Source organism: Anser cygnoides, chromosome 13 (genome assembly GCF_040182565.1).
Source record: "Anser cygnoides isolate HZ-2024a breed goose chromosome 13, Taihu_goose_T2T_genome, whole genome shotgun sequence".
NCBI lineage: Eukaryota > Metazoa > Chordata > Aves > Anseriformes > Anatidae > Anser > Anser cygnoides.
In genome coordinates this window covers 16,576,991-16,592,639 of record NC_089885.1, presented here as the reverse complement: position 1 = coordinate 16,592,639, position 15,649 = coordinate 16,576,991, and the positions used below count along the sequence as shown (strand labels likewise).

Below are 15,649 nucleotides of genomic sequence, written 5' to 3'. Positions count from 1 at the left end.
CACTGCCTAAACCAGCAGACAGAATTGCAAAGGAAAAAAGAAATCACCTGTGGTATACATATCACATTTATAAACAAAGATCTGGACTTTTTTTCATATGTAACTCTTTTTGTGAATCCCTGTTATTTAACTTTTGTGAACTGTATTACTGTAGCTAGTTGCTTATTAGAAATACATATTCGGTCTTGGATTTTTATTTCAGTTATTTCTCTGCTAGAACAACTAAAGTAATACATGAACATAGCTGAGGAAGCACTGGCCATCTGGAAAGATACTCAATCTGCTTGTAAATCCAAGCAGCCCTTCACAATAGTAGCCTGAACAGATGTTTACCTTTACAGATTTTTGCTCTTCCCTCATTTTGGGAAAGCTTTGTTTTGCTCAGAAAACTTCAGTTTGGTTCAGTTCAGAGTTTTTTTTTTTTTCACACGATTCTAGACACGGGAACCAAAATCACATTCCATGACATAGTAATAAAGATAAAATAAGCACACAAATCCTTACTGAGATCCAAAAAAATAACCTCCTTGTTGCTATAATAAAGAGAATAGCAGACAGAGTCAGGCACAGGCAGCACTCAGCAATTCTGCTCTAAAACTTTTTGAAAACCTTAAAGAGAAAAAGGAATAAATATGATTTTATTTATTGAAAAATCAAACAAACAAAAAACTAGGCTTCTAAAAAAACTAAAGAGCTTTTCAGATTTGACTCTGTCTTAAAAACAAAATGTATACCTACATTAATCACATTTCTCTCTTTCAATATATATTGAAAGTCTTTATTTGTAATTCATATAAAGAAATAATGTAAAACAAGTAAATTTCAAGAGGTGGATTTTACTAAGTCAACTAAATATTAGGCCTAAAAGCTATCACTGCCCCTTTAACATTTACGTGTAAGTCTTTCCCACAGTAAAATAGTCAACTACATCCCCACTGAAATATAAAGAATAGATTTAGTGGATACATTATAGCACACTACTCTGTTAATACACCTTTGCAGTAGCAAGCCAAATTAAATGCTGGACTAAGCAAGATCAATTCAGTTGTAGTCAGCAGAGATGCATCAGCCTACCTGTGATCACAAAACAATTTGCAAATGAAGAGCTGGCAATGTTGCTTAAATAGTGATGAATATTACCTGAATTTTTATTTTTCTTTTACATACACATTACTCTTGCATTAACTCCAAAAGAAAAATTTAAAGGAAGAGATTATTTTATTACCTAATTGAAAATAATGACTTTTAGGAGGTACGTATTCTAATGTCTTTGAGAGGTAACTCTGACAGTGATTGTAGGTTACAATAGGAGAAACTAAAACATGCCCTTCATTTCCAATCATTACATATATTGCTTCATCATGGCTTCATCACCAAAGGAAATAATTTGACAAAGATATTGAAGAGACTTAAGAGTGAAGTTCATAAAAGTGAAGCAGGTATGTGGAATATCAGTGTAAGAACTGGAATGATCCAATATGAATGCAGTAAGAGAAATGAAGGTCAACGGGTGTATGAACAAACATAAACTAAATCAAAGTTTCTTGGGCCATGGTGTTCTAGAGCAGAATCCCAGCATTTTTACACGGCAGAGTCAACATAAAGATCCTATCTGCTTCTGAGATGTTGCTTGATCAATTTATGTTACAATCCCTTACCTATGTCTGACTGCGCTAGCAGGAAACTGGATTCAGTCATGCAGGGTGTTCCTTCAAGTAGTCTTCCTGCTAAGAGATATAAATAATATCTTAAATGCTTGTATTGTTTAATTTAAAAATAAAAAATAAAAATTGGTGGAATGAATTTTCTGGTTAGCTGAAACTATTATGGTGGTATTGAGGGAAGGATGTTTTGCCAAGGTAGGTGTATAATTTGCAATGGCTGCAATTTGAGTGCACCTGGATGGAGATGCCCAAGGAACTCTGACAAGATTATCACAAAATGCATAGAAAGGAAATAGCTGCTTCAAATTGTGCAGGTACTTTTCAAACAATAACGTTTAGGCATAATCCTGAACAGATTAACACCAATACAGAACTAAGTAAAGCCACATTCTGCAATGGAATACAATTCCTCCTACATACAAACTAAACGATTTAGCAAAACCATTTAGAGCCACTCTGCTTTCATGGAAACATAATTTTGTTATCATTTTATGCACATATAAGTAAGCACAGACAAACTTGTGTCCAAACTATATGTCATTTCTGAATCCTGGTGCAAGACTAGGTTGTAACTGACTGTAATATTAAAAGCTCAGTTTGGCTACTGGGAGCAGTCAGCTAGACCAATAACTCAATTGTGAGTTCAGAGTCTAGAGGGTGGCAATGCACAGTTACATCTGGGAAAAGAAATATTTAAAGCTACACCTTAAATTTCCTGTTGTTGTATTTTTACTCAGGTATTTATTAATTTTCAATAGAAAATGAGTTGGATACTCTTGCACTTAAAAATGTCTCTAAGGTACTGAACTCTGATACAACAATGCATTGATTTTCATTAATTTTCAAAATATTTGAGATCTTTGCTCCAATGACATGCTGAAATCTTTCACATTTGTTATCAATGTCCAGGATGGGCCCTTCCATCTGTGATAATTTGCAATAACCATACAGAATTCTTAAGTATGAAGGAAATAGTAAAATTCAGATAATTGGTTCTTGCATTTGTAAATGAGTTAGAAAGTTAGGAAAAGAAAACAGTCTTTCTGATCCTAATCTGTTACTTTTATTAATAAGATTAAGAAGTTTCTTCATTTTATTAATAAAATGTAATTAAAAATAAAGTTGAAAAAAAATCACTATTTTTAATACCAGTGTGCTGGGAAGAACTGGAAATCCAACTATGAATGATGCAGAGATACTAAAATTTCACTTTATCACAAGATAGAAGTTCTGTTACTAAAAATTCAGCAATATTCTGACGTTTCTCACAAGTATCAGCTTGTGCAAAATATTAACTCATAGCTCATTACTTTTAGATTATACATTTTATTTTATTTTTATTTATTTATTTATTTTTAATATAAAATACTTTAAAGATCTGGTCTTATAATTTAATTTAGTCCTCTTCTAAAATGCCATATTATTAGGTTGGATTATATCAGTATTTAACTTGGATCTTAACAAATGTATTTTTAATTAATCACACTGTTGTTTTTTTCCCCAATGAACTTCAACGGTTTATCTAAAACACTAATCCAAAGGCTTCCATGTCATATCATAAAGTTAATAACCTTGCTAAATACTTATTTGCTGACAGAACAAACTGTACTCATTTGCAGAATGTGAAGAATTCAGAATTTGAAAGAAAAAAGATCGAATTCAGAATTTGAAAGAAAAAAGATCTTTAACAAGGTGTAAAGCACAATTTCTGAAAAATACCTCATCACCTAGCTACATTTAGACAATAGCCTTCCCTCCTCTAAAAACAGTCTAATTAAATACAGCTGGAGATAGCACAAAAGAATTTCATTAATTAATTGGCAACCTGCTGACACTAATTAAGCTATGAAAATTCAACTCCCTCACACCAGATTTTAAACATTAGTCAGTTACATTTGTTGGGAAGTTTGCCTTGCGTCTCTAACACAATCAAAAGAGAGAAAAATGAACCTTGTGGTTAACATGTGTGGGAACAAAATGACCTATTATTGGAAAAATTAGATATTAAACTTTGCACTGATACGGAAAGGAAATTGTGCTACAGAAGCTCTTGCTGATAGATTTTTTTATGAGTGGGATTAAGAGCTTCACAACTACGGCCTCCTCACAATGTAGAAAAGGATCCCAAAACACTAATAGCACAGTGGAGGGTAATTACCTTTATTTACATTCCCTGCAATACCTTGTGTAAGGTGCTGCAAAGCTTCCCTTCACTGCAGCTGGTTGTGTAGTGGTTCCCCAATCAAGATTTCATGCAGTAACTAAAAGGAAACACATAAACTCTTTAACCCATATTCTAAATCTCATCTAAGATATCAAATGAGACCTCACTTGAAATTTTAACTGTTAATTACACTGTAACAAAGGGGATTTATTACTGCACGTCTTGTGGTCTACTGCCAGTGAGTGGTACTGCTATTATCTGAGTGAACGTTAATGAATGTCATGTGGTGTGTGTTCTTTCCCTTTCCAAAACCCTAAGTCCATCTCATAACACGAGTAAGGTTTCAACAGCATGTACTAACCCTGATGTACACCCACATTGTTTTTATTTTGTAGCGTGTTTTTTTTTTTTTTTTGGTTTAGATCGTTAATAAACGTTGTCTACATTTTAAAAATCCCAATCTTTATCATGCTGTAGGGACTATAGGAATCAATAAACAACTCCTTTACTTTAAAGTGCCCTCTTGTGTCAGCCAGGAACGTGGCAGTCTCATTTTAATAAATGGCTTATTTGTTAAATGCATAATCTAAAATAATAAAAATAATTAAAATTAGGAGTCTAGAAAGATATTTGTTCATATTCTCCCTCCAAACACATGCTCATTATTCTGACGTATGAGCTTCATATTGAGATTGGTACTCAATGTAAAGCCAAATACAATTCAGAATTTCTGTACAGGTTAAGAATAGCTATGACTCTCAAGAGTGACTGGTGAGATCTGAAGAACTACATGACTGTGTCCTTAAATGCTTTCTTGCTGTGGTTGAACTATCTCAAGTGGAAAAAGGTATGCATATGCTTAAAAACTTTTTGAACTCTAGCCAACAAGGAATAATCAGTCACTGAAAAACAATGGAAATCCTACTGCCTCAGTCATTGCTATACAGTGCTAAATATCAGCTAGAGAGGAACATGCTCGCTACCTTTCAGTCTCTTTACAATCTGTTAATTATAATACACAAAATACAGTCAAAAAAATGTGTTTTCCATTAAGGGCAGAAATGAATTATCTTAACCAATGTACCATTCCTAGTTTTTTTATATATATATATATTTTTTTTTTCCCCAGTCATAATTGTAATATTTTATCCTGAGATTAGCGTATGTTTGACAATACTTTTGATAATGCCATTGATTAATAGCAGAGCTAAAGTAATTTAGCCTGGCTAGCATCCCACAGTGTTCACATCTAACATTCCATTTTTCAGCCTATCTCATGTTATGCCACTTTAGACACATCTTCAAAATGCTGTGGAGTTAGCAAAGCCACGTTGGTACAAGAGGATGTTGAGATCCCCTGCACCAGAACCTACCTGAAAGATTTACTCAGGTACAAGCAACCAAGATCAGATGCAATAAGATTATTCTAGACACTGAGCCTCAGATTGAGACATTTGATTATTTTTCAAAACAGATTCAACACTCTAATTTTAAAGGTATGTTTTTGAAAAAATAATTATGTATGTAGTAATAGTCAAAAGGGAAGAATTAAGGGAGAATGGCTTTATTGCAAGTGAAGACTGAACTATTTTGAACCTTTGAAAACCTGGAAATACTTTCTTAGAAACCCAGCACTGAATTAAATATTCTGCTAAAACAAACACATTTTAGGCCAATGTTCTGTGGCTGTGGATGTGTTGTTAGGATCTAAGCTCTCTTTACAGCATTTGAGGAATATATATATATATATATATGTCTCAGCACATTGTAGCAAACCACTGTTATGAGGCAGTTAAAATGTATCTTCAAGAATGGCATCTCCTAGAACAAATCAGCAGGCTCTTCAAGGATGTTCCCTTTTAAAGAAACAAACAAAGAAACAAATAGTTGAGACTTGGCCAGCTGGAAGTCCGCAAAGGGAGATGCCCAGAAGCCCTGTTCTCCTGTCAGATAGTGGATCTCAGTGGAATAGCAGAGAAAAATTTGAAAGGATACTGCCCCATGAGAGCTAGGAGGAAGATGAGTTTAATGCAGTACTTTGTCTCACTGAGAGGACAGCTCTCTTAATAACATAGGGATGACTTCCAGGCAGGATGGTCACTTCTAACAGTACTATTTTATTTTTTTTTTCATAAAACCACCAAAATAATAAAGGAAAGGAAGAGAATGCAGAAAATGGAAGCAATATCTTGTTTTAAAAATGGTCTTTTTCACTCAATTTTAATTAAAATAAAGGGTGCAGTAGCCCACATATAAGTAAATACTAATAGCTAAAAGTAGCAAGGTCTTCTAGTCTGGACTGAATCCTTCAGTTGTTATCAAGACAACAAAGTGAAAGCTGAGACAATGAAAGTTATTGTGACAATAGAAAGGAAAAAGGTTCAAGCCATGCCTGGGGCATGAAACAGAGAGTAAAAGTTAAAGGAAAAAATCATGAAAGATGCATGACTATCAGATTCATATGTATTACAGTTAAGTGCATTCATTAAATGATCATAAGGAATATATGGCATAAAAATGAAAGAGAAGAGCACAATCTCTAATAGAACCTGATAATTTCCATGTATGAAAAGCACCAGACCATGGCAACTACTTAAACTAAGATCACTAAATCTTACATTCCATCCTCCAGTGCAAGCAATGTTTAAGGAAAAGAATATCACACAGTAAATAATACAAGTAACAAAAGGAAATACCAGATTTAACTTTTAAGGCTCCACTGCAGCAGTACAAAATGAAGCATTCATTTGTTTTGAAGCCAGCGTGAAATTATCGTATCATTTTGAGAAGTACATTGGTTCTGAACATATATATCCCTAGCCTCTTGAAAATACGTATCCTAGTAAATGAGCTGTACTGTTTTGACCAGGTCATTTGATATTTGAAGATTTTTATGTTCCACTGTGTTTTATATAATCTGGTTGTATTATTTCACATAGTTATAACATATCCTTTGGCCAAGGTTTTGACACCTCTGCATGAAATTATGTTTAACACCTCGTCAGTTGGTATACATATGCTAATCATTGCTGTTTAGCACCTGTTTTCTCCCTTCCTGCTGTTCAGGCACAACACACAAGTACCACAGCTCTCAGTCTTTACAGTATTTGCAGAGCATTCCACCGCTTTGAACAGCTAATCAGATTTATCTTTTGAAAATATAGCAGAGAAGATCCTGTCCCCCACCTCAGGTAAACCAGTTGAAGTACTGAAGTAACAATTTATGTATAAATACGGGGTGGAGATGGGGACGGCAACATGACACAACACTTTATTGGTGATATATTAAAAGAGAGCATGTCAGCTACAGAGAATGGGAAGGAGCTAGCTGTTGGTGCAGGAAACTCACTTTACCAGCTCCAAAACTTCCTCGTGATCATTGTTCACCACGTTCTATATCATACAAGCACTGGTGCTCTGTGCTGACCTATTAGACTTGTTAAATAAGCATACTTCATAATAAAATAATCCACAGATTAAACACAATCCACTGATTCCCATGAGTCTGCTATCAAGGAATTCAGCCATTGGTACTCTGTGTCCCTGGCATTAACATATGTGATGAAGGTGACAAGGAACGCTTGAATGCCTGTTTCCATGGCTCTGTCTTGACTCCTCAGTGTGTTCACCGACCTCACAACTCAGCCTCTCCCATCATCTCAGTAATGTTATCAGTTTTCTTCTTGGAAGGTAAATGAAGAATTTGAGCACATGGAGAGAACACTTGTTAGAAATTCTTACAACAATTTATGCAGATCCTTTGTTCACATAATTTTAAGGATAAATTAGAAGAGATTATAGAACTTCAGAGTAAAAGTATTGTGTTTTTTCTTGATCGTGCCCTTTCCTTCAAAACATGAAGGGAAGGCCTGCCTTCTGGAAGTGAAAATGAAATGAGAGATAGAGAACCCTTACTGCGATAAATAATTATAACTGTCATCCAAGAATATACTGAATGACTTTAGTATGAATAATCCTCATGAATATTTTCATGATATGTACTTGAATACTACCACTGAAATATTTGTTGATAAAAAAAAAAAAGTGGTGTGTCAAGGCTAAGCAATATAGTTGGAAACAAGCAAACAAACAAAAATGTCTGTGTGGGAGAAAAAAAAGAAAACAACAGGAAAAATCTGCACACAGACAAGGGCTCAAAACAGCTGATCATCATACATTAATCAAATGCATTTCAATGCATTGAACAAGTCAGTTACTGCATGGGTATTTATTGCCATAAGCAATGAAACAGGCTGCTCAGAGAGGTTGTGGATGGTTTTAAAAACCAAACTGAATGAAGTCCTGAGCTCACAGCTGACCCTGTTTAGGTCAGCCGAGATGACCTCCTGAGGTCCCTTGTAACCTGAGTTACCCTTTGATCCTATGATCTTAACATATAACAATTTCTGACTTCCCTTTGTTTTAGTTTTCCTATTCATTCTTTTTGTGTTTTACAAATTAATGTTAAATCAGAATTCAAAAGCACAGTACAGCATTTTGCATTGTGTCCACTCCGTGATCAAGTAAAATAAAATACATCTTTTATTGTACTAGTGACAATATACACTATCGTCTCCCAAAGACATTGAACTGGACAAATCTCTGGGGGTTAGCTGCCAGGTGTCTGAGAATCTATATACTCTGGTCAAACATAAAAATACTAGCAAGAGCAGTGCACGTGCCTTTTGCAATAGCAAGTTCATCAGAAATGTAAATAATGGCCATCCCTAATTTAAAATACTAAAATGTCCTCAAATTAATTTTAACAGGTAAATACCAACTATGGAACTGGAATTTATCATATGGCAAACTCTTGCCAAAATAGAATTACACACTGTGCCCTTGAGAGATTTTCACATTGTTATTTTTATTAGTCAGGACAATAGCATGCCTGCTTCAGACATTAGAATATTTCAAAATTCAGAGCAAAAGAACATCAGTGCTTCAGGCACTACTGCTTGAGCTTTCAGGATAACCTGAAGCATAATTTGGCTTCATGTTGTAAGCAGGTCTAGAGCCAAATTCAGCATTCCCTGCTGAAGCAGTCTACATATCGTATGTAGCTGTAGCACAGAAATGTATAAATGAACAGAAATTTGACCATTTTAATATGAAGTACAGAATACATTGCATAAAGCTTTCCAGCTCCTTGACATTGAAAATAATGGTATCTGACAGCTCTAAGGTTAAGTAACCACTCATTCAGCACAGCATCGTTTATCTGCCAACAGTATGTGTCTCTTGTTGTTACTTCAAAGAAAAAATTCAATAAAAATTTAAATAAAAACAGTTCTGTCAGTATAAAGCTTTAATATTTTACACTGTATTCAATTTCTTTCCTTTGTAAAGTGCTTTCATACTTCCCAAACTTGTCCTGCAGTACACAATTCTCATTATTTAAAAGAAAGACACCGTGAATCACCTTTAAACACCTACATGTTTACTAAAACACTAACATTTATTTCTAATAGACATCACTTTAAAACCAGCGTCACTAAGTACTGTGGAATGCTTAATTCTATGTAGATTGAGAGAGCTTTAAGAATATATACGTTAAGTACTTCAGCATCATTGCATATAAGCAGGTTATGTGGTTAAGTATTTGTGATTCAGAATATAACATTAATGGTTTCACTTCTAAGGAATGTTTTCCTTCATGCATATGAAGTATACAATAGTCCTTAATTCCATGTGCTCTTTCATACAGTACATTTGTTGTTACAAACTGCAGTGAGCTATAAATAAACTTTGGAAAATGTTTAACAAAGGATTCATTTATTCAAGACAATGCCATCTCTATATATTTTACTTTACCCACCCACATATTTTATGAATCTAACAATTACATACTGCAGTATTCAATGCTTATGTCAGACGTGTCAAAGTTGCTAGATACAAGAAATCCAACACTGTTTATAAGAGAGATTTTATGTCTCTTCTGTAAGTGCATATGTCAAGGTATAGTCTTTCCATTTTAAGCTATCTCCCATGTATATTTTAATAATAAAATGATTAATCTATTTAGAATCATTCTAAACTATGTAATTCAGATATGGAGTGTAAAAACTTTCAGGAGAAAAAGAGAAGTTAGCCACTGGCCAGATGTAACTGATTCAGATTATAATAGCTTCAATAAAAACATTTTTTTTTAAATTTGATTACACACCCTAAAACCAAAATTACCAATCTGCCAAAGCCAATATGTTCATATAAAGAAAAGACTGTAAAATACGATCATAACTACATTCATATAAACAGATTCATATTTGATTTTAAACGTTTCTTCTAGGCAGAAATATTATCATCTTTTCTATCCTAGTCAGAAGTTTATAACCATACTACAAATTAGAGCACTAAAATTTTGTGGAGAAGATTATGATAAAATTTTCATTACATATTAACTTTACTGGGCAAAATATAGGGATTAAAATAGTATCAGAAATCATCTATTATCTTATTTAAGTATCTTTATGACTTTGAATGATAGTTGCTCCACATTTTGCTGAAATGCTTTATATGATTTTAAGTCATAAACCTCTGCAACTATCTTCTTTATAAGTGTTACTATAAAGTTCTACAATAAACTATGTAATAAGTGTTTAAATCAAACCAATAATATTAAATCTGTTCTTTCAATAATAAAGTTCATACAGCTGAGAGCTGCTCATTGTTTATTTAGCTTAAACTAACACCTGAAATTGTTTCCTTGTAACTTCAGTTCATTCTTTATCTTTCTTTTCTTTGAAGAAAAAATGTAGCTGCACCATCTCACTCCTGTATGTTGCACTGTTCTTTGGTGATAAATCTCCCTGTATCATCCAATTTCATTACCAGTTATAAGCCCAGGTAGTAAACACAGAAGTTTAGCTGAAAGCATGCTCCTATACTTGCAGGGGTGTTGGAGTTAGATGATCTTTAAGGTCTCTTCCAACCCAAGCCATTCTACGATTCTGTGCATAACACCACTAAAAATAATCTATCTGAAATCCCCAGACAACCTAAATATGATCTCAGACATCCATTACACACTGTTTATTACATTGATTTTTATTTGTTAGACTGCTTAGCTGCTATCCTGACAACTGGTTATATGTCCCTGCCTGATGGGAAAAAATAAAAAATATACTCTGAAGTAAACCATGTTGAAATATAATCCACTAACACAGAAACACGTTCAAAGTTATTATTTCTTAAATTACTTCAGAAATACCTCTGCAGTACATCCTCTACATATACATTTTCGAATGACCCTTCCATTATATTCAGAAACATATATGGGTTTAGCTGAATGCTCTGCTACTGGACCCTCTAAGAACAGGCCACCTTCTGAAAAGCATAAGCAGAAAGGCAAAGTAGATACAAAACAAAGAAACAAGTGAACAAAACTTATTTACTGGGGCAATTTCAGATGATGGTTCAAGAGATTTCATTGCCGGAACTTCAACAAAAACAAGACATTTCTAGAACAAAGATAAGATGACACAAAAAGGAAGTAACATGGATTTAGAGAAGGGCAAGAGCAATCCATATTTTTCAGTAGGCTGCTATCTTATAGCCTGGCTCAAATGCAATTCTGTGGGCAGTCTGTAGTTCAGTCTAAGCCATGAAAGGTCTGACACAACTAATACTGAGAAAGAAGGTGTTGCAGCCTGTAGAAGTGAAGGGTTAGAATTGAAGCAGTCACTGACTGCAGCTATGCTAGCTTTAAGGCTCACTTTTCACAGCAGGACAGGATCAGAACAATACAGTGTTTAAAACAGAATAGAACAGAGCTTAGAATATTTTAGTCCCCCTTGGAAAGTACTCTAATGAGGCAGTCTATCTATAACATCTACTTCTGAGCAACAGGCACACTGAAGAGCTTTGCTTAGTCCCACAAGTCAAAAGACAGGAACAATCTCCTGCTCAAAAAGCCTGTAGAATTTTTGTAGTGAAAGTGAAGAAGAAAATTAACTGATGTGGCAGAAATGAAGTTCAGTTTTGCAAGTCCAAGATGGGATAGTAGACCCCCATTTCCTGTGCGCATATATACAATGTATACAATATACAAAATATTGTTTCATTATTTACTAATACTACACACAAAAGTAAGAAATCTTCCTGTGCAACTGTAACCATGCAATCAATGAAAGCCCAACAGTTAATCAACTGTAGCTTCATTGGTGATTACTTTATGTAAGGGCAGCCTTCTTCAGGTCCTTGATTTAAAATCATGAAGTAAATTCAATGCAACATGAGGCAGCCAGAAAAGCGTTGTCTGCTACCTAAAAATTTTGTGAGTAAAAATGTGTGAGTACACATTTGAAAGTTACCTATCTGACATACTAAAAAAAAGCCTGCTGCTAATAATCACCATGAATGTAGCAGAGGATTTGATAGAATACCAGAAATTTATTGTAATCAAAATGTGTTTTTCAAATAAATAAATAAAAACACTTTTAATATTTGTGGAACTCTAGTAAAACAGCAACTGGTAAATCCAAGCTTTCAACCAGTACAAAAACAATGAGTGGCTTGCTGAATTTTCCATTAATTAGATATTGATATACATTATTGATATACTTTAGATAGACATTATATATTTTTTAATTCATAAAAGTTTCATTATTTCAGACAAGTTTAGATGAAAATATAATTCCCTCTGAAATTCAAAGGCATTTCTCAAATAAACAGAGTTCGTCTAAAAAATTCTCAGTGCTCAAAAGCATTGAAAGCTATGGACATTAATTCATAGAATCATAGAAACACAAGGTTGGAAAGGACCTACAAGATCATCTAGTCCAACTGTCCTCCCATCACCAGTACTACCCACTAAGCTACTAAATCATATCTCGGAATTCCAAATAGTGGCTTTCATACTTGCCCCATAACAATGCAAAGTTATTTTTATTTATTTATTTATTTTGTAGTTCAGTGAAAGTGTAGGTCAATTTTTAACTCACTCATTGTTAAAACAAACTTTAAAAAAAAAAAACAACGTAAGAGAAGAGAAAAGATGGAAACAGCAGTGGAACAATGCTGCTTTGTTCAAAGAAAAATCTGCCAGAGGAAGAAAAAGCAATCCTAAAACTATTGGACAAAAACAATGGCGCAACTAGAGCTGAAGAAGCAGGCCTCTCTCTTCAAAGCTTCTCTAGATTTTCATTAATTAATTTGGACATATTGCAAAAAAGCATATTTAAAAAGCATGGTAATAGATGATCTACAGAGCTAAATAGCAAAGTCAAATAGATACAGGAGTCTGTTTTTCCTACCTAACTCAATGTCTCAGTTTCCATTTTACTGCCTTTTCCACTCTGTATCACACTTCTTCTGTGGTATATAACAATCCTTGGCTAAAATAAAAGAATAAAAATTAATTTTGCTTCAAAAGGAAAAAAAAAAAGATGAACAGTACAAAACATGTAACTTGAACCTGTCGATTCCAATGATAGGGTTTTATTGACCTGTTAGATGTATGTATTATGGGAATTAGAAAAAAACTTGTTCATCAACTACAAAGACAATTACTAACAACAACAACAAAAATTCTAAATGCTCTATTTTGTCCTTAATTCTATGACTCGTTATGCCATTTTATGTCAAGACTAGAGAAAAAAAAAAACCACTCCTGAGCACCTGTCATTTTGCATAGGCTGCTATTACACTACTATGAAAGCAAAGTTATTTAAATAGTTGGCCTTGTTCAGAGAAAAAGATTTTACAGTTAAGAAATTTCTTCATTGTAACATGCAAAAATACAGTATTAAAAAACTTAATTTCTGGTAGTAGTATGCACATACTTACTTTTACAGACTAAGGAATAAAAACTGTAATCAACAAGATTACTCTTATTGATTACAAGAATATATCTAAACATTTATAATATCCCATGACATAAACCACAAGATCTTTAAATGAAACAGATGAGTGGAATTTAACTTTTATTAGTATTTTTTATTTTCTGTCTTCTGTAATATAGTTACACTGTTGTTAGGTGTGCTTAACAGATCCACTTAAAAAGAAAATGCTATCTGTTCTCCCTTGTATTTGCTAGAAGGGAAAGAACAGGAAAGTCACAGGTCATGGAAACACACTTTGCTATATGTCCAAGTACCCTTCTTAAAACTTACCTTAGAATTACCTACATGTACCACTTTATCACAGCTGAAGATAAGGAATAACATTGTTTTTATAGAAATTGGAAAAATAAAATAAATTAAAATTGTTATCTTTTAACAAGATCGAGAAGGCAGCCTAACTGCTACTTCAGAGTCATATTAACCACTTTAATATAAGCTCTGTTCTTCTGATTGTCTTCATCAGTAAGGTCACCTGACAAGAACCAGCCCTCACTTGTGACCATTCCTTCTTCCCTCCTCTTCTGGATGCTACTTTAGTTATCAGCTTGTAATAGTTCCACCCACCCCAGTGTTAAAGCTTAGACAAAATGTATTTAAATGTTAAATTTTAAAAAATCTATTAATCTTGGCATTTACATGTTATTTGCTTGCTTTCAAAGAGTAGAAGTAGATGATGAGACAGCACACAGGAATCAATAAACCCCAGGAAAACCTGTTAACATTACAGCTGATAACAGAACTCCAATAAATTGAAAGGTGTTAGGAGTGGTCCCCTGATTTCTATAGTTCAAAACCTTTTTCCATTAACGTTGGTGAAAGTCTCACTTTTAACTTCACCAGAAGCAGAAACAAATGAAAGTCTGATCGTCTGTTCAACCTTTACATGTCAGCTAAATAAAAGGTATTGCAGCATGCAATTGCATGAAGCAGTAATATTCATTAAAATGAAGAATTTTTTCCCCCAAGTACTAGAGAACAATAGATACTTGCTAACAGAAAAGGAAATATTTTATGAAACAAGGTATAGAAGCACCATTTTCACTTGAAACAATATGGACTAAATCATTCAATCACAATTTATATCTAGAAGAGAAACTTCAGACAGATTAAAAAAAAAAAAAAAAAAGAGCTTGTCCAACAAACACATTTCTGAATAAGCTGAAGCCGTAAACTATGATCATCATTCACAGAGCAATAGCTCCGAGGTCCAGTAATTCTAGGAGTGACAGGCAGGCATGGGAGTCCCTGTAAGTACTGTTACAGCCAAGGTATTGGGCTGGAATTACAAACTTCTCGGTAACAATTTTGATTCCAATCACAGCTTATGGCCCTGAGGAAATCACTTCATTACTATCTCCTTTTTTTTTTTTTTTTTTTTTTTCCATTTATGTAAGGAGGAGGATGTACATTTTCCTATAAACCTATTTCAGAGAGGTAGTGGGCAATTACTTATGACTTTCTAAAAATTTCTGAGGTAACAAATCTCTCTTTTGCTCAAGTCTTGTATTTTAAAAAGCCTGCATTTTTCATAGATCTACCTCTAAACAGTTCATGGCACTAGAAAAAACTTACCTAAGTTTTGACTGTACTTCCAGACTGAAATACAAGTGACCTAAGAAAGTAAAAATGGAATATATCAATACCAAACATTGACCCTCATTGTGCCAGGGGATAATTTTCAGAGCAATAATGATGTTGATGTATTGCAGGACCACTGCAATTAACACAATTGAAATCTCCTAACCTAGCAAGTATTTCTACACTAAGAAGTTGTATATATGCATAAATATATATGTCTCCCACATGAGCCTATCAATGATTTTTTGGCTTATTTTTGGTACACATATATTTCTATTTCATGTTTTATATTATATAAACAGACATATGCATGGAAACTTGACGAGGTCAAGAGAGATTCCAGCCAGCAAATTCTGACATAGTGCTTTTTATTTTACTTCACACTACCCATCATTTTTATT

The 15,649-nt window shown here is 33.7% G+C and overlaps 1 long non-coding RNA gene across 1 annotated transcript; it reads right to left on the bottom strand.

The window, feature by feature from the left end:
• Positions 1 to 1,396: 1,396 nt before the first annotated feature.
• LOC106037385 (uncharacterized) lies at positions 1,397 to 15,029 on the bottom strand. Its single transcript, XR_001207985.3, has 3 exons — positions 13,941 to 15,029; positions 13,083 to 13,163; positions 1,397 to 1,727 (listed from the first exon to the last, which is right to left on the bottom strand). It is a non-coding gene; the product is annotated as an uncharacterized lncRNA (long non-coding RNA).
• Positions 15,030 to 15,649: the final 620 nt, after the last annotated feature.